The following is an 18,293-nucleotide window of genomic DNA, read 5'->3' as shown; positions in this document are numbered from 1 at the left end:
TTGAGTTGATCTGGGATCAGTTAAATTTTCGTTTATACATTTGTAAGCGATTCATCAAGCACATGACAGAGAAAAAAAAATCAAATTGTTCACTCTTTCAAGAAACTGAACAAATAATGAAATCTAATAAAAGAAACTGATGGAGAGCAATATCGAAAATAGCAGATGTTTTTCCGCAAAAAGAAGAACAGAGCAGACATTTAGCTCCTGGGGTCTTTTCATTCTAATTGTTCAAGTAAAATGAGAAAAAAAAGAAATTAGTAACAAGTCATGGAGTAACGGACTTGCCTTTGCCATGATAGTTATGTTCACAGTGGGAAGGGGGTCGCAATGGAACTTCACCATGACGTTTGCTCTCCGAGATAATTCAAGGGTTGCCATGTCACGTATTTCTTGAAGAAGGAACTCATATTTCTATCTGAACTTAGCTGCTAGTAATGCCAACGAATCTTGGGTCATAATGCCTTAGTTTTGATTAACACAGTTAAGGAGCTAAACTAAAGAAAGACCAACTTTGAATAGAGTTATCCATATATGATACAGATGAAAGGCAGTAGCACAAATGTCATATGTGTGAATAAAAAAAGATGTACTGGATAAGAATACATGACTACATAATATACTGGAGAAAACAAACAAGCAAACAACCATATTAATTAACAAAGACCGTGTACATAATTCTAATGCCTATTACATGATCCTATTGTTGTTACAATATAACTCGATGTCCTTATTTTTCTGCACAGTCAACCGAATGCAAGTAATTTAGCTCGAACTCTTCAAATTAGGCCAGTGTCCTATGTCAAACACATGAACATACTAATTAGCAACAGATGGCAGGCTAAGTACGCAGACAGTAAATGAACTATATTATCTTTGTCTAGCCATGGATACTTGTTCAACCATTAGCCTTTTCTGTGGCACACATGCAACTTCATATAGATTTCTCTGGTATAGAGATAGTTGCGGCCTTGTAGGTGGTACCTGTCCAGCAGACACATTTGACTGTCATGACATAAATTGAAGCAGTTGTATGAGCATGGATATCAGTTACAACCTAGTAAAGCTGGATGATATAATCAACGGTTTTGAACATACAAAAGTGCAGCAGAAGCCCTATGACCTGAACCAAGACGTGTTGTGGTTCCACTATGATATGAATCATAAGCAGAAGTACTACAGAAGGTTGGGTCCTGATATGAGAATACACTGGTAAACTGAATGTGCCCAAGGCTCAGCAGTAGAGGTGACTGAAGGAACTGAACTACCACGCTATAATGTTGTTTATCAGGAATGATTTTAGGTATACATGCAAATGGTTCAATATTAGGGCCCTAGGTCCCTACTTAGTTCAACCAAATAAACTAACTTTTCTAAAATTATGATATCACAGGAAAAGTTAGTTCATTTGGCTGCACTAAGTAGGGTCACAGGGTACCCTAATGTTGACCCAATGCTTAGGAGGGAATCAGTGTCAGTACTAACCAGTGAAATAAGGTCATCTTGTAGTCAGAAAAATCAGAGTCGGTAGTATATAACAGAAAATTTTCTGTTATGGATGGCATGGATTGTTAAAGCAGGGCTGTCAGGAGAACAAGGATCAGTCAAGAACGTGCTAACTCACAAGCATGCCATGGGTACACGCAACACGACGACGGTGAAAGGAAAACATAGAAGTAAGAGGAAGAACCTGAACGATGAACCACACACGAAGGGTAAGACGCAGGTAGAAGGGAAACCAAATCTCTCAAAGAAAACAAAAGAGAAGATTAGCTCACAGGCATACCATCAAATAGGGCACACACAATGAAAGAATGCAACAAATAAATTATAGGAGAAAGAGGAAGAACCTACGAGGTGGAGACGGTGGTGGAGGCAACTGGCCGGTGCCGGCACGGTTCATCGTTGCATAGGTGGTCCGTAGGTGATGAAGGCATGTGTTTGCGGCGGAAAAAGGAACGCCGGCGGCTATGGTGGCGACCACTGAACGGAGGAGGTCCTTTTATAGACGCCGGTGTCGCGAGAAGAGGCGGGAAGAAAGCGCGGGAAGAGGTGAAAGTTCATTGTCGGTAACCTATAGAGGGTTGAATAGGTTCTACAATTTTTTTTTTTGACTAATTTGCACTTTTAGGGTATGTAGATAAATAAAGTGGCGTAATGCAAACAAGTGGAGCACCATATATGATAAAATACATATATCAAGAACTTGAAGCTCGATGTCTATCACAAAATAAATGTGTGGAAAGAAATCACCAAAATACGCGGAGACGACGATATATCCCGATGCGTGCCAGCTGCGCCGCGGCCTCCTCCGGGTTAGGCTCATCGTTGCCGGACCAGTCGAAGTCCTCGTTGTCGGCGTCTCCTCCTCCTCCTCCTCCTCCTCCTCCTCTTGCGCCACAGCAGCCTCCGCTGCACGGGCCACCGCTGCCTCCTCCCGCAGTTTCTGCTGCAGCGCCTCCCACCGCTGCCATTGACGGAGCTACCGCATACGCAGCCGCTTCTGCAGCTCATCAATGTGTCATCGCTCGTACAACTCGTCTGCATGCTGCCGCATCTCCATCTCGTCCGCACAGCGGCGCCGCTGCTCCCGCTCTGCAAGCCACCGCTCGCCCATCTCCTCTGCTCGGTGCCGGTGCGCCTCTTCCTCCGTGGCGGCGTTGAACATCGCTATGGTGTCCTCTAGTGCCGCCTCCTCCCACGCTTCATTCTCCGCAGCCTCCTGGTCGACGGTGAACTCCTGTGGTGGTGGAGATGGATGTGGAGGTGGAGACGGTGGTGGAGGCAACTGGCCGGTGTCGGCACCGTTCATTGTTGTGTAGGTGGTCCGTAGGTGATGAGGCATGTGTTTGCGGCGGAGAAAGGAACGCCGGCGGCTGTGGTGGTGACCACTGAACGGAGGAGGCCCTTTTATAGACGCAGGTGTCGCAAGAAGAGGCGGGAAGAAAGCACGGGAAGAGGTGAAAGTTCATTGTCGGTAACCTATAGAGGGGTTGAATAGGTTCTACAAATTTTTTGACTAATTTGCACTTTTAGGCTATGTAGATAAATAAAGTGGCGTAATGCAAACAAGTGGAGCACCATATATGATAAAATACATATATCAAGAACTTCAAGCTCGATGACTATCACAAAATAAATGTATGGAAAGAAATCACCAAAATACGCGGAGACGACGATATATCCCGATGCGTGCCAGCTGCGCCGCGGCCTCCTCCGGGTTCGGCTCATCGTTGCCGGACCAGTCGAAGTCCTCGTTGTCGGCGTCTCCTCCTCCTCCTCCTCCTCCTCCTCTTGCGCCACAGCAGCCTCCGCTGCACGGGCCACCGCTGCCTCCTCCCGCAGTTTCTGCTGCAGCGCCTCCCGCCGCTGCCATTGACGGAGCTACCGCATACGCAGCCGCTTCTGCAGCTCATCAATGTGTCGTCGCTCGTACAACTCGTCTGCATGCTGCCGCATCTCCATCTCGTCCGCACAGCGGCGCCGGCTGCTCCCGCTCCGCAAGCCACCGCTCGCCCATCTCCTCTGCTCGGTGCCGGTGCGCCTCTTCCTCCGTGGCGGCGTTGAACATCGCTATGGTGTCCTCTAGTGCCGCCTCCTCCCACGCTTCATTCTCCGCAGCCTCCTGGTCGCCGGTGAACTCCTGTGGTGGTGGAGATGGATGTGGAGGTGGAGACGGTGGTGGAGGCAACTGGCCGGTGTCGGCACCGTTCATTGTTGTGTAGGTGGTCCGTAGGTGATGAGGCATGTGTTTGCGGCGGAGAAAGGAACGCCGGCGGCTGTGGTGGTGACCACTGAACGGAGGAGGCCCTTTTATAGACGCAGGTGTCGCAAGAAGAGGCGGGAAGAAAGCACGGGAAGAGGTGAAAGTTCATTGTCGGTAACCTATAGAGGGGTTGAATAGGTTCTACAATTTTTTTTTGACTAATTTGCACTTTTAGGCTATGTAGATAAATAAAGTGGCGTAATGCAAACAAGTGGAGCACCATATATGATAAAATACATATATCAAGAACTTCAAGCTCGATGACTATCACAAAATAAATGTATGGAAAGAAATCACCAAAATACGCGGAGACGACGATATATCCCGATGTTCACTTCCTTGAGGGGAAGATAGTCACCATTGGAGAGGTGCGGTACCACGAAAGACACCGAACGCCACGAAGGCACACCTTCTTCTCCGTGAGCTCCTTCCACGAAGTAGGAGCTCGTTCCACTATGCGAAGACCTTAGGGAGGCCTTCAATCCCGTACAAACTTTCTGGTTCGATCACAAAATTTATCGCTCCCGACGACCGCTACCGCCTTGGAGTTTTTCAACCTCCGAGAGTAAAAAGATCGGAGAGTAAAACTTGATACAATGGCTTAAACCGAAATATGTGTGGCTCAAAGAGATGATGATGCGATGTTCGAGATGCACGGATTAACTCTCAAAATCACCGGATAAAACACAAAGAATTAAGGATTTGAGTGCGGAAATTCGTTTTGGCTCTGGGGTGTAGATGCTCGTTTCCAGAACCAATCACGTTCTGCCGGCTGCTCCATTTGTCAGTGTATACAACAACGTATCCCCTTCGTATCTCTCTTTTTGAACAGTGCTTGGTCCCTGTTGGGCAGAGATAATCAATGCTTTGCAGCACCACTTGGTCCAACGGTACATGACAAAGAATATCTTATGTACATTCATCATACTAACCTGGACCACTAGTATTGCCTATTGCCATTAATTTAGCCGACTCCTCCCAGATCATCTCGGACACATCTTCTTCCCCGTAGCAAAAAAGAAAAATGTTTTCAGACATCAACTTACAAGTTACTATTGTTTTAGGTGGAACTCCTCCCCCATCATTCAGACAAACTTTGCAAAAACCCATTTCAAAGTTCTCAACCTGATCGTCCCGGAACATGACACCAGCCAAATGCTCTTTGAAGTGGTTATTTACCCCTCACAAAAATGACACCAGCCAAATGCTCTTTGAAGTGGTTATTTACCCCTCACAAACAAACCAAATGCCATGTCATTCAAGTTGGTCTTGTATGTAATGTCGAAAGTTATAGCATACCAAAAGAACTTGTATTGCATTGCCCCTGTGGTCCACATAAGATTCTTGATTCGAACTTTATCATCTGTTTGCACCCTAAACATGAAGTCTGGGTCCTTAGCTCCTAGTTCATCGAATGCCTCGACGGTTTTCAGACATCGTCGTTTGCCTGCTCCTTAGTTCCCAAACTTGAAGTGACCGTTTTGCGAACACCAAATCCCCTTCATTCCCAAAGAATGCTGCAATTATGTTGTATGCTTTTACAACATTTATGTTGTTTTCCCTTAGCTGGCGGACTAGATCTCTTGTGTACACATTTATGTACTTGTGTGAAGGCCAGAAGACTTTTTATGCTCAATTTTCAGCCATTGTGTGGTTATGTTTCACTCCCTGCTCAATTATGTACCTTCCATTGTCCGCTGTTTCAAGCAACCCGATCATTGCAGGGCATTCGCCTCGGCATAATTTAGTGTTCTCCGATGACGGTTTGCCCTAAACAAAAAAGAGAGAAGAAAATCAACATTTTGAGTGTCACCACAATGCACAAAAGGGATGCACGGTTCAGCATGTTCACGTGATGGACACTTACCGAGCATCCGCACACAATTTCCTGCATTCATTTTGATTTCTCTACACTCAGGTGGCTCTTTCCACACCTAATTCTGAAACCATGCTCCCACAAGTACAATTTGAAGAAATCATAAGCATCACCGAGTGAATAGAACATTGTTGCCAGGCAAGGATCGACGACCTCATCCCCAAACTTTTCTGCATAATCACAGATAGATTTTTCGAGGGCACTCTTCCTAGATGCGCCCGGTATCCTGTCCGGTGCTGCCCGTTCGACATGGAACCTGCAAATGCGGCAAAGCAGGCATCAGAAAAATCAGAAACTGTCTAGTGTACTTCCTGTAGGAATTCCGACAGTCCTGAAGAAACTCAACGGAATGGCTGTCATAATCTGTACATGACAAAATACCACTGCAACAAACAAATTCCCAATCAATTTTTTGCCGAATTCTGCAGCCTGTTCTAGCATGACTGAACCAACAAGGACTTTGCATCACCCAAATTTCCAAATTTATACCTGTGCGATTTTAATCTGCGTGCTACATGTCTTTTTTAGGGAAAAAATAAAATAAAAATGAACTGAACCGGGTGACTACTCCCTGTATTCGATCTGACGAGTACAGCGTACAGCGAGACTTGATTTCTGCTACCCCCAGCACCACTTGTATGCCCCAAACTTACTGATCTCGTATTGGTCTTTAATCTAACCATAGCAGCAAGATTTAATTCGATTTCAGAGCCAACCGTACTGACTACACTACCGACTAATCTGCTAATGCCATAGTTCATGAACTGTACCTTTTTGTCCACCGCGGAGACTGTGGATTCAGCTTCCCAGTTGACTGTGCCGAGTCTGCTTGCCCGTCAGCCGGAACTCCGTCGAACTTGGCCGAGGTCGCCCGGCGAAACGTGCTCTGCTCCCCGCCCGGCGAAACGTGCTCTGCGCCACCCGCGTAGACGCCGGTTGAATCGCCAGAGCCAAATCCTCTTCGGTAGTTGATTTTTCCTCCGGAGGTATGTGGCAGCCTGATTTGCAAGCGGTCAGATTTGGAGGCTACCGCAGACACGATACCTGGACCGTGGTCCAGGAGGCCGCCAGCAGATTGTTCCGCGGGTCCAGATCACACCGGGTTAAGCCGCCGTGTTCAGTCCCTGTTCTCTCTCCGTCGCGGACGCATTACTACGGTGGGCCCTCCGCCTGACCGTACGTAATAACCATGGTCTATACTCAATTTACTAGCGCGCGTACCTATTGAATTCTGACACAGTCGTTCATCTCCGCGCACAATATAAGGGCCCAGATAACATGTGCATCTCAACCCGGGAGCCAAAACTGCACTCCCGACATTTGAGTGGGAAAAAAGTGAGGAAGTTCTTGAGACCTTTTGTAATTAGACCTGGAATCAAAAGGAACGGCAAAAGGTGATTGATTTAGAATTTAGAACTGGCTTATAGTATGGAGCAAACTAGCCTTTGGGGCATTTTTTTGCCCATGGACAAAAAAGTCCGGTATGACTGGCATGTACATCCGGTACAACCGACTGAACCCACTGGAAAATAAAACAAGGGAAAGGGAAGTTCGGCCGGTATGACTGGCTATGGCTCCCGGTCATACCGGCCCAAGTCTCTGGTTTGTTGTGCTCATGAAAGGAAACGGAGGAGCAGCGGCGCACAGGATTCACGCAGCAGCCGCGCTGAGAAGAAAAGCAGGCGGGGAGCGGCTCGCGGAGGCCATCGCCACGTGGCGCACGCGAAGGAAGGTGAGCGGCGGCTGCACAGACGAGCGGAAAAGCTGAAAACGCGGAGCACGAGCGTGCGAGAAAAAAAAAAAGACGGAAAAAAATCAGCGCGAGTGAGAGGCTGGGAGCAGAGCTGGGAATCCATCGGGAGGATAGCATGCAGGCGCGCGGCGGTGGGCCGGCCAGTATGACCGGCCCAAATTTCTGTTTTGCCAAATTTTCTTTAAATTCTGTTGGCAAAAAGCAGAGCAAACCTTGAGCTAAGGTAAAAACTGACCAAACTTTAATTATCATCGGAAGCAAAATATTTCGAAAAGAGAAAGATAGACACAACAGGTGGAATAATTTTGTGATGAACAAAAAGTGGTACAAACGAAATGGCAAATTCCGACCAAAAAAAGAGTCACCTTTGGAGATGTGGAATAGATGGGATCAAAGGCGGCATATAGTGGCGAAGATAAAATGGATGAAAGGTACCAAACGAATGGGATGAAAGAGTAAGGTGATTTGAGCCAAAGAACTAAATAACGACTCCAACCCCCTCTTAATAGTGTGGGGTCCTATACTCAAGAAAAAACCGAAAAGAGGAGACTACCTTGTTGCGCTTTTCCGAGCTTCTTCTTCAAGTGCTCATTCGAACTTCGTCTCGAGCTCTTCCTCTCTCTCTTTTTACATCATGCCCCAATACCATAAGAGAGCGAGAGAATTGACCGTGTCCCCCTTAACCTTGATGACGACGCTCATGCTTCATTCAAGCCGGAACACTTCAGTTGATTGCACACTCTAGGTCTTGGTCACCAATAGGTCAACTCATGAGCCTTAGGGGATTGTGACACCGACTTCGAGCCAAATCTTTTCTCTTGACATCAACTATCTTGAATCCAACAAATTGACTTCAAGTAAAACCTCTAGAGTATACCCTCAAACAAAAACTTAATGGAAATATTAGTCCATATGAATTATCATCAATTACCAAAAATAAACAAATGGGCAAAGTATCCTTACAAGAGGCCAAGAGCCGCGGGAAAAAAGCGGGAACACACAGTGGCTTGCAAACAGCGGCGACACGTGGAGGAGGCGCAGTGGCAACGAGACGTTTCGCCCGCCCCTCCGTCGACATTAAGGCAAAGTTGCGACACTTCGTTCATGTGTCAATGACGCGTCAGACCCGCCACTCCGCGCCTCGCTTCTCATTGTGTCCGGCGTGCCCGAAGCGTCCCCTATGGACCGGGGACGGGATCGGGGCGTCGGACACCATATTGGGCCGCGCCGGACGGAAAGGGCCTTTGGGGCGCGCAGCTGGGAACGAAAAAATGTCCGACGCGTCCCAAATTCCTTTGGGGGGATGCGGCTGGAGATGCTCTTAGTCCCGGTTCGAGCGGCGAGGACGCACACGGGGCCACGACCACTCATTAGTCCCGGTTCGTACACGACCTTTAGTCCCGGTTGGAGACACCAACTGGGACTAAAGGATCTCGTGGCGCCACGAGACCCTTTAGTCCCGGTTGGTGTCTCCAACCGGGACTAAATGTCCATCTCTATATATATCCATGCCATGCGCAAGCCTGTGAGCCACACTTAGATTTTTTTCACTTCTTAGCATGAGAAGTGTATGTTGTTTTGCTTCCCTTCTTATGCACAAGAGATGCTAGATGAAATGACTAAGAGATGATGCTACTTGAGTTCATACAAAACAAATATGATATGAACTATTCAAGAGACACTTTAGCTTTCTCCTCTTTTTTTCCTTATCCCGCATGCTAGATGGCGTGCTCTCTCTCATCCTCAACGTCGGCAAACCGTGACCACAAGGGGAGCACCGTCCAGCTTTCTAATTTGTTCCCGAAGCTCCTCGAAAGTCAAAACAGGCTTTGGACTCGCTGTATTAATATAGAAACCACACAGAGTACAACTGCTCACAAGTATGCCCAAATGAAACAAACATGAAAAAGAAGAAAGGAATGTCAATAATGGAGGATCAACGAAAATGTTGATGACACACAACCGCTAGGCCCTCCGAAGAATTCCCACAAAATGTCCAGAATGGTATACCCTCAGATATAAAATAATTTCCAAAAATAAATATATTTGCGAGAAATGATTTTTAAACCAGAGCAGTTTTTAACTTGGAATACCCATTTCGGACTTACCACGGTAAGAGTTGTGATCCGTCCCATTAAAGATGGCGCCGAGTTCACATAACAAGTGTTAAACATGACAAAGTAAGGCATTATAAATCTTGTGCGGCCAGATTGGAGAGGAAAGTCATGCGTCTTTGGCTTGCCTCCCGATCCCCAACCCCACCACCACCACCAGGGTATGACGCGAGACGGATAGAGCTGGAGGCCGGTGCCCCCGCTCAACGCTGTGACTGGATCAACCTCGCCGGTGTGCCTCCCCTCTCTAGGATCCCTAACTTCCTCACCACATTTTCTTAGCCTCTGCCCTGTGTTTCCTTTCCATCTTTCTTGCCATACTTCGACCCCTTTATCTGCAACTTTCCAGCGAATTTGACATATATAAACCGGCCGGACTCGCTATAACAAAGCGAGGTGGAACTATTATTAGCACAAAATATCTAGGCGTCCGTCAAGTGAGACGGAGCTTGATGACGGGCTTTTGGGTTTGGCCCATACCAGGCTTATGAACTCAGCTAGGTGGCCCATGCCTAACCAGGGCACCACATGTTTTATGAATTCAATGAATTTAAAGTTAGTAGAAACATAATTTGTTTTCCAATGGTTCAAAATTTTAGTACTAGAAACATGAGTACGGCTTAAATTTCGCATGACAATCTAATAAGCCGAGCACCCTAGCTTTACTTTGGCTTTTCTCTCATTTTCTCCTCCAACATAGTATGTGCAGCCAAACTTATCTCTTTATATGTCCACTTATACAAGTCTCCAGATAAATTTGATTCGATTTGCATTAATATGGTGTAGTCTTATATTTCAATAATATATATATATGGTTTTTACTACAAAATTTATATAGCACAACAATCCACACATAAAAAATCGTATAATGTATTGATGTCTCCATCCCATATTTTCTATTTGATACACATGTACACTCATGCGCTATATTTAACTATAGTTTTTTATTGAATAAATTATATCATATTTTGTTTTAAAATTTTCAATTTAATCTAATCTATCTATTTTTACTCCATCTATTTTGGTCTAGAAATTTTCAGAGCTTTCTAAACAACAAAAACAAAAAGAGATTGCACGCTAGTGGTGCCACTGTTCCCCGCTCTTTGATCTCACGAGCATTGCATGGATATGTGTTTGCAAGCTCAGTTGGATTTTGCAACAAAAGTGAGAGAACAATCGAAGGCGGACGTTTTGCTGTTGCAATCGAGGCGCGAGGTGGATTCCCCAGGCACGGACGATGAACTCCCGGCGGAGTGGTCAGGCACAAGGTGGACTACCCGGCGGAGTATCTGGGATGCGCGGGTGAATTCCCCCGCAAAAAAAAAGATGTCAGCCGAGCGCGCATAGCAGGGCAACTGCAGGATCACGCTATGGAGTATGGACCAGGTGAGGTCGGGGAGGGAGAGGTGGTGCTCGGGGACCTTCGTTGGCGTCGAAGGCCGGGACATGTAAAATGCAAATATATTTTTTGTAGTTTATTGTGTTAGATTCCAACATTTTTCCATCTCATCTATTTTTAGAATCATTTTTTATATTGATTTCGGAGATTTTTGAAAAGATCTCTTTTATTTTGGTTCTAACTCTGTTTGGTAAAAAACAAATACTTTGTGTTAGTATTTTGGACTTTGAATTAACTATGTGACTCCAAAAAGGGAAAGTTCATATATAGAGCACGTTTCAGAAATTTTGAGATGGACCCAACAATTATACCTGGACTAATTATGTGTGTTTTTGGTAACTTCAGCTTGTTGGGTCAACATGCTGGCCAGGGGGTTGTAAGGTACATTATCCCTATGTGTGTTTTTGGTAACTAATGATAATCCATATAGACTACTGTTATCATTGATTTTGATATGAAGGAATATTCCATAGGTATTACTTTAAAACCGATGCCATGTGTTGGATTAAAGTGTGGATACCATGAAGATAAATATATACCTTGAGTATTGTAAACAATATCATTGATTTGAAGAAAAGAATGTGATAGGCTTAAGAAGAAGAAATGAAGATGGAGTTCATATATTGAACTCAATTTAGGCATACTCTAGCTTTTATGTTAAGCAATTGATGACCAACATCTTCAGAGTTTCCTTTCAAGAAAATAATTTAAGATATGACTCTAAGTCAGTGTCATGATAGACTCATGAGTTGAGCTATTTTTGACAAAGATTAAATGAAGTGTTCATATGTCTTACGATAGAACATGAGAACGGGACCAATACTAAGAGTAAATATTGGATTCAAGTTGGTCAACAAATGAAGCATAACAAATTTATCACATGGGATCATGTGATATTGTGGTATGAGCTAGCTTTGTCAATTATGTTTTGTGAACTAACACATCATGTGTGTCGAGTTTTGTTGTCTATGTGGTTAGGTATCTTGTCACGGGCATGCATAAAAAATAAAATTTTATATATCTCATGAGAGGATAATATCAAATGGTGATTGCCATCAAGGTTGAGAAGGGGAAGTTCAAGAACAAAATCTCGAGAAGATCATATGCTTGAACCTTGTCATCCATTTGACAATATTGAACTTTTTAAGATGTTCATTAATGAAGCTATCCCATAGTGGTGCATGGGAGAGAAAATTGCGAGTCTTCACAAAGAAACAATGATCAAGTGAAGCATTCTGCTTGAATGAAGCATCATCATCAAGTTCAAGTGGGATGCACAAGGAAAATTTATGGCCATGCTAGGTTTTCTTTAACCAGTCTTAAGGTGGTTGTTGGGATACTGGGTTATAGGGTAGATAGCCGCACTGTTAAGTGAAGTTTTCAGTTGGATAACTTGATCACGCCGTCTTAGGAAACTCGACCCTTGCATACTTTTCATCCCCTTATTATTATTGCTTCTTGGCCTTTTCCTGTGTGAGGTTTTTGAGCTTGTTGCTAGCTTTTAAACAAGCCAAAATTCATCGTAAACAGAATTCGTATGCATCTTCTATTGCATTTTCGAGTTTGAAAGTTTTTACTGGTTCTTCGTATAGAAATTTCACATCTAAATTCATGTAAAATATCATTTGATGATTCCTAATATTTTGGGAAATATCGTGAGAGATTAGTTCTTTTGAGAAAACTGCACTTGGAAGGAGCTCTACAAAACTGGCACCATCGTTCTCATCGCCGGAATCAACCACTAGCCGCTCGCATCTCTGGTATATGCCGAAGGGTTATAGAGATCTCATTTCCGGAAGCCACTGAACTAGCTTGTTTCGGCTCATCGGATTCAAATCGGGGAGGAAACCAACTCGGTTTGAATCGGCTCAGTCTTGTGAACTGGTAGCCAATCCGGCGAGCGTTCCGGTCCCTCGAGCCATCCGACTTGAGGGTTGGCATCACCGAACTTACATCATGTTTGGGTCTCCCGAATTCCCCTCAAATGGCTAGTTTTATCCCTCGGAATTGTAGATAGCCTTGAGGAGGTAAGGTAAACCACTCTTTGAGCCCTGACTCTCTCTCCATTGTTGAGCTTCAAAAGCTTGCTTTCTCTCCTATCTCTTCTATGATTCTTGTATATTTTTTTAGAAATTTTAAAGAAGGGATCTTGATCTACGATCTCCACAAATCAATTTCTCCTCTTTTATTCCGTGGGATCTATATCTTGGAGTCAATAGTTGATTTCCTCCATTGTTATCTAACTCCTTCATAGCACTTGTTGTAGATGTAGATATTTTTTCCTAAATATTTGATTAACGTTAGTAAGATTTAACTTCTAACTAATACTTGAACACATTACATTTTAGGACGGAGGGAGTATATACATATAGGAATGCTGGGATGCTGAGAAACCACCTGCCGATTTGGCTGGAAGCAGGTATGATATGAACTAAGCATCAACTTTTGCTCGCTCTATATTTTTGGGAAAATCGTTTTTAGACTCGCAACATCTTACTTTACCTGTGGCTATCTTTCAATGTCACGTGTATCCAAGCTGGTGCCCCGGGACGCCAGTTTTGGCGAAACTTCATTTCACGTGGGCCTCATTTTGAGCACAAATAGATAAATAAAAACAGAAAAATGGGAATAGTTCGCGAGGCGTTATTATAAGTGATATAGTAGCGAGGAAAGCAATTCCAACTTCGGACTGTTACTCTGAAAAAATCTTCATGAAATAAGCTACCACCTATGGACTTATGAACTTATTTGCACCATATTTGAATTATTTATTATCACATACAGTACAACTCCACGGAACTGAAACGTTAGAGCGGAGCGGCACATAATGCAAAATCACGGAGTGACCTATTTCCAACTCTTCATTTGACGAAACGCGGATTTCAGGAATATTCTTCAGTGGGAGGCGACGTTCCCGTCGACAGCGAGGCGCCTGTGGTGACTTCGTCAATCTCAAGACCCGCCGGATCAGTTCTTCAACGCAGTCTCTTGGAGGTGCTCATAGGGGTAGGGTGTGCGTGTGTGCGTTCATAGGGGTGAGTGTGTACGCGTATGTATGAGCGTCTTTGATTGTACTTTGTTTCGCAAAAAAAAAAAAGGAATATTACGAATGAAGTGCCACTGCTAAGTGGCCTGAACCCACGCACCGTCGCACGACTCGCTATTTCTAGACCAAGGACACATTGATTTTCAATACTAATTAATGGGCTCAAAGCCCAGCATCCTACTTCTCTCACCAGGATGGAACAGCTTGTTTCAGCCCAATCGGGATACATCTTCCGGAAATGTGCTGGCAGCACATCTGTTTACGGGTCCTTCTCCCTAGCGTCCGCGCGCCACCAATTTTTGGTTTCCATACGCGCGGAGTAAAGAAATGCATGCGTGTTTTTTTTTCGGCAAGGGCGCGCGAGCTGTGGGACGGACAATGGAACACGCTCACGCCGAATGCTCTGAGTCTACGCGTGAATGCTGTAGAAAACACGATTTAGTCTACTCGGATAATCTCCCGAGGCTTCCTTATCTCATATATATATATATGCACTTTGCGGTGCTAGCGTTTACAGGGAGAACTCGTATACAATACGGAAGACACTCAAGGTCATGTACGAGTCGGGATAGACCAAAGCCTATACAAAACTACATCGTATGTTTAACACCCTCCCTTAATCACAACTTCTCAAGTTGAGATTATGCTTAAATTGCTCAAAGCTACGAACTGGAAGCGGTTTAGTGAAACCATCAGCTATTTGATCTTTTGAAGGAATAAACCGAATTTCCAGCTGCTTGTTCATCACCTTTTCTCTGACAAAGTGAAAGTCAATCTCAATGTGCTTAGCTCTTGCATGGAAAACAGGATTAGCTGATAAATATGTAGCTCCTAAATTATCACACCATAAACATGGCGGTTGGGTCAGTTTTATTCCAAGCTCCTTCAACAAGGATTGTACCCAAATCACTTCAGCTGTGGCATTAGCAACAGACTTGTATTCAGCCTCTGTACTGGACCTCGACACTGTGTCTTGTTTCTTTGCACTCCAGGAAACCAAATTGGGCCCAAAGAAAACTGCAAAACCTCCAGTGGAACGACGATCATCTACACAACCTGCCCAGTCAGCATCAGAGAAGGCACTAACCAGTGTAGACCGTGACTTGGCAAACGTTAGTCCAACACCAGCAGTATGCTTGATATACCTCGTGATGCGTTTTGCAGCAGTCCAGTGCAGAGTAGTGGGAGCATGTAGATACTGACATATTTTATTGACAGCATATGAAATATCTGGTCTAGTAAGAGTAAGATACTGCAACGCACCTACCATGCTTCTGTATCTGGTGCTATCTTCAGGACCAAGCAAGTCACCTTCATGAGCGGAGATTTTTTCTGAGGATGACAATGGTGTAGAAGAACCCTTTCAGTTTACCATACCAACTCTTGCAAGAACATCTTGTGCATACTTTGTTTGCCTCAAAACTAGTCCATCATCAACCTTCTGAACTTCAACTCCAAGAAAGTAGTGAAGGTCACCAAGATCTTTTAATGCAAATTCCTTACTCAAATCCTTGAGTAGTGCATCTGTTGCAGCTTGTGAAGAGCTTGCAACTATGATATCATCAACATAAATGAGCATAAAAACAGTAACGCTAGCCTTGCGATAGATAAACAGTGATGTATCAGATTTTGAAGTAACAAAGCCAAAAGCTAGTAACTGTGAACTTAACCGAGAATACCATGCTCGAGGTGCTTGTTTCAGTCCATAAATTGCTTTATCAAGTTTGCAAACATGATTTGGATTGTATCTGTTCTCATACCCAGGTGGTTGTCTCATGTAAACCTCCTCTTCTAGAACACCATGTAAGAACGCATTCTTGACGTCTAACTGTCGCAAACTCCATCCCCTAGAAACAGCAATTGACAAGACAAGTCGAATAGTAGCAATTTTAACTACTGGACTGAAGGTATCCTCATAATCTATGCCATAACGCTGCTTAAAACCTTTGGCTACTAGCCTCGCCTTATATCTATCAATAGATCCATCCGATTTTCGTTTAATCTTGTAAACCCAACGGCAATCAATTACATTGGTGCCCTGTCGTTGTGGAACCAGATTCCAGGTTCTATTCTTGATAAGAGCATCATATTCTATATCCATAGCCTCTTTCCAATTTGGATCATTAAGAGCATCATCAAGATTAGCAAGTTCATCTGTAGTGGCTGACAAAATCCAGCGAACAGTGCCATCCTTATACTCTTTGGGTTTAACAATACCTCTCGACGCCCGTGTACTCGGTCGAGGTGGAACATTTGAGGGTTGCTGCGGTTGCTGCACAGGAGAAGCCACAGGAGAAGAAGAAACAGAAGATCCGGTTCCCCCGTCGCTGACATCAGGAGAATCTGGGCTGACAGCGCTGGACCCCGGAGTGGCCGCAGGGGATCCGGAGGTCTCCGGTGTGGCCTGATGCATGGCTCGGGTGTGTGCGGCAGAGTCAACAGACGCAGAGGATCCGCCCACTGTCCTGCCTGGCGGGGACCGCGCGAGCGTGGCACCACGGGAATCGCTCGGCGTGCACGCATCGTGGGCAGCCGACCCGGCCGCGGTTGCAGACTCTGAACGGCTCCTGCTGCTGGTCTGCCCAGGGTGATGATTCGAGGCAGATTGAATTCGCGATCCTGAGGAAAAATCAGCTCCGTGTCCAGCACCTTCTAAATCACTGTTTGCAGTATTTTGAGCAGCACTTTGCATAGAATCTTCACCATGTTGCATCATTGTTCTGGCAAAAACCTGTGGAACCACACACGAAGGACTAGAGGAAGGATTAGTAGAGACATTAGTCTTGTGTGTATCATCAATAAATTCTTCCCCATGTTCAGGATTGAGAAGATTCGGAGGAAGCAAGAGGATTTCGTTTTTAAGAAGAGCACCGGCATTAGGATGAAGTGTTTTGAAGGGAAACACAGCCTCGTCAAACACTACATCCCGAGATATATAGACACGTCCAGAAGATACCTCGAGACATTTGACTCCCTTGTGAAGAGGACTATAGCCTAGGAAGACACATTGTGTGGAGCGAAAAGCTAACTTACGCTTATTGTATGGTCGAAGATTAGGCCAACAAGCACATCCAAACACACGTAGAGAGGAATATTGTGGTTTAGTATGGAGGAGTCGATTGACGGGGGTGTCATTGTTGATGATTCTACTTGGGAGCATATTGATGAGGTAGGTAGCGGTGAGAAACGCCTCATCCCAAAATTTAAGAGGCATATGAGCATGAGCAAGAAGAGCTAATCCTACCTCAACAATGTGACGGTGTTTGCGCTCTGCAGAGCCATTTTGTTGATGTGCATGGGGACAAGAGACGTGATGAGCGATGCCCTGCGTTTGGAAGAAACTATGAAGTTTGACATATTCTCCTCCCCGACCGACCGAACGGTCAAAATTTTCTTGCCAAGTTTACGCTCAACAAGTTTTTGAAAGTTGATAAAGGCATTGAACACATCAGATTTTTTCTTGAGAAGATATATCCATGTAAACTTGCTATAATCATCAATAAAGCTTACATAGTATTCATGACGACCAACAGACGGACTAGCAGGTCCCCATACATCAGTAAAAACTAATTGTAGGGGAGCTGTCGACACACTAGTGGAAACGGGATAGGGTAGCTGATGACTCTTAGCCCGCTGACACGAATCACATACTGACTCTAAAGTAGAATCCCTAACACATGGGAGTTTATTCTTGCTAATAATTTGGCTAACAATAATAGATGATGGATGACCGAGGCGACTATGCCACTTCGCTTGAGAGAGCTTGACGGCAACAAAAGCATGCTTCTATGATGAAGATGATGACACCAATGATGAGATAAGAGGGTAAAGACCACCAACGCATCGCCCTCTATGAATTATTTTTCTCGTGACCTGATCCTTAATCAAGAAATAGAAGGGGTGAAATTCTATGAAAACTCTGTTATCATAGGTAAAACGGTGAACAGAGAGAAGATTTTTAGAGGCACGGGGAACATGAAGGATATTGCGAAGATGAAAATTTTGAACAGGGGTATGAACTATTGAATTACCAACATGAGTAATATCCATACCTTGCCCACTCGCGGTGTTAACCTTGTCGTAGCCTCTGTAGTTGTCACGCATAGTTAGATTGTTGAGTTCACCAGTGATGTGGTGAGTAGCACCGGTATCCGAGTACCAGTTTGTATCCACGCCATAGGAGGCCGCATTAACCTCCTTGTCATCATAGGACTCACAGTCTTCATCAAAGCGCCGCCAACAATCCTTGGCGGGATGACCTTCTTTGTTGCATATCTGGCACGTCACATCGACCCATGGTGTGGTGCGACGGCGGCCACGTCCTCGACCACGTCCTCCT

General features: G+C 44.8%; 2 long non-coding RNA genes across 2 annotated transcripts; both read right to left on the bottom strand.

The window, feature by feature from the left end:
* Window positions 1–849: 849 nt before the first annotated feature.
* On the bottom strand, window positions 850–1,768 carry LOC124680423. Its single transcript, XR_006995512.1, has 3 exons — window positions 1,691–1,768; window positions 1,486–1,582; window positions 850–984 (listed from the first exon to the last, which is right to left on the bottom strand). It is a non-coding gene; the product is annotated as an uncharacterized LOC124680423 (long non-coding RNA).
* Window positions 1,769–4,529: 2,761 nt separating this feature from the next.
* On the bottom strand, window positions 4,530–5,894 carry LOC124680429. Its single transcript, XR_006995514.1, has 3 exons — window positions 5,634–5,894; window positions 4,699–5,536; window positions 4,530–4,608 (listed from the first exon to the last, which is right to left on the bottom strand). It is a non-coding gene; the product is annotated as an uncharacterized LOC124680429 (long non-coding RNA).
* Between the last annotated feature and the right edge of the window lie 12,399 nt (window positions 5,895–18,293).

The sequence above is a fragment of the Lolium rigidum genome, unplaced genomic scaffold (assembly GCF_022539505.1).
Source record: "Lolium rigidum isolate FL_2022 unplaced genomic scaffold, APGP_CSIRO_Lrig_0.1 contig_16033_1, whole genome shotgun sequence".
Classification (NCBI taxonomy): Eukaryota; Viridiplantae; Streptophyta; class Magnoliopsida; order Poales; family Poaceae; genus Lolium; species Lolium rigidum.
The sequence above is the reverse complement of the archived record's forward strand: the minus strand, read 5'-3'. Positions and strand labels throughout refer to the sequence as shown.